Raw genomic sequence first — 1,892 nt, 5'->3', positions numbered from 1 at the left:
TCACTTGTTTTTTTAGATTAATTTTCCTGCAGTTTTTTTTCCTAAGCATTATAATAAAAATTAGTTTTTTTTTTTTGTGGGAAGAACATACTGAAAGTTATTCATGGGATCTTCTTTCCTTTTTTGCTCCTGGCCACCCTAGATTGTTGCTAGTTTTCTTTGTAATTGTGCTTAAAGGGGACCTTAGACTCTTAGGTTTTCTTATTATTTGTTTTGTAGCTCTTCTGAGTAGTAGCTAGTGAGCAAAAGGTCACCCTTAAGGACTTTGTAATTTCTTTTTGTAAGTAACATGTAAGCCCCAATGAAGGTTTTCTTTAAAAAAAACTTGAAACTTTCAAAAAACACAATTAATTGGCAAAAATAATAATAAAATAAATTAAAGTGCATTAAGCTCATAATTAAATATGAAAGTAAGGACAAATATGTATGATTAATTTTAAAATTAGAAAAATCAACTTACATAAAAAAACCTTATGTCAATAAAAAACTAAGTAAAAATAATTAAAAAAATTGAAATTTTCTTGAATGGCTTCAATTTTTAGTAAAGCTTCTATGATCCTTAACTTGTATGGAAAGTTTCATGAAGGTTTGAGCTCATTTGGTCACTTAAAGTGTAAACTTTAATTCCTAGAATCATTAAGGTTTTCAAATGACCTAAAATTTATAAAATTCATAAAAATTTAAATAAAAAATAAAAAATACAAAATAAAGTTTTGTTGAATTCATTTTAATAATTGTAAATAGCAAAAATAAAAATTTCTAGAAAAAAAAATAAAACATTGTTAATTTTCATAATAAAATAAATCATAATAAATAAAAAAACATGTCAAATAGACTTCAAATTTTTATTAGAAGATCATGGGATAAGACCTTCCTCTTGTTGTAAATTTAACTAAGTTTGTAATTGATTTAATTAGAAAAAGAAAATTAGGTCATTTAGTAATACAAAATTAAATAAAATTAAAAATAAATCCAATTGAGCTCAAATTTTATGGCAAATAGTTGAGGTGACTGTCAACCTCTAGAAATTTTTCATAATTTTTTAAGCCTTTTTTTTTTTTTTTTTTTGGGTAAAACCCACGGAGGGGCCTACGCGTTAATTAAATTGGGGACATTTAGGCCATTTAAGGCGAACTCACACACACAACGCATACACATAGACTCGAACCTTGGACCTCTTAGTTGGAAGCCTAAGCTCTCAACCAATAGGCCAAGGAGAGTTGTGTTTAAGCCTGTTTTGATAATAATTTGAATTTTTTGTTTTCCAAAAATTTAAAAAGTTGTAAAAAATTTAAAATAATTGCAAGTTTTCATGGGATGTTTTTGAAGTTGTGTTCCAACTTAATAAAAATTATTACATTATTTTTTTATTTCATTTAGTTATTAAACAAAAATAGAAATTTTGTCGTAATAAAACAATAAATCAATAGCATAAAAATGAAAATTTTAAAATAATTCAGAAATGTACCAAATAAAATTTCATGAATTCAAAAGATTATAAAGAATAATAAAATAAATAAATTGAGACAAAATCAAATAAAAAATAAAATCTTCCTTCACGAATTCTTTTAATCTAAGTAAAACTTGTAAATTACAAAAAAATTAAACTCAAATTACTTTTTTTATGCAATATTTTAATCTAAGCCCATTTGGTTCAAAATATACTGAAAAGGGCTAAACTTGACCTTTTATGGTTTAAGTGGTTGATCTTCCTTTGTGAAGTGGTCCAATTGCATTAATTATTCACTAAAGGGCATCATAAGGATGGTCCAATTTATATCCATTGGGTTAATTTGATAGAATTAGTCTAATTTGATTCTCATGGGAAACATTTTCTGAGGGTTTTGGTCTCCCTTTGTGAAGCGGTTCAACTGCATTAATTGGGTTAAACC

Source organism: Dendrobium catenatum, unplaced genomic scaffold (genome assembly GCF_001605985.2).
Source record: "Dendrobium catenatum unplaced genomic scaffold, ASM160598v2 fragScaff_scaffold_716, whole genome shotgun sequence".
Classification (NCBI taxonomy): domain Eukaryota; kingdom Viridiplantae; phylum Streptophyta; class Magnoliopsida; order Asparagales; family Orchidaceae; genus Dendrobium; species Dendrobium catenatum.
The sequence above is the reverse complement of the archived record's forward strand: the minus strand, read 5'-3'. Positions refer to the sequence as shown.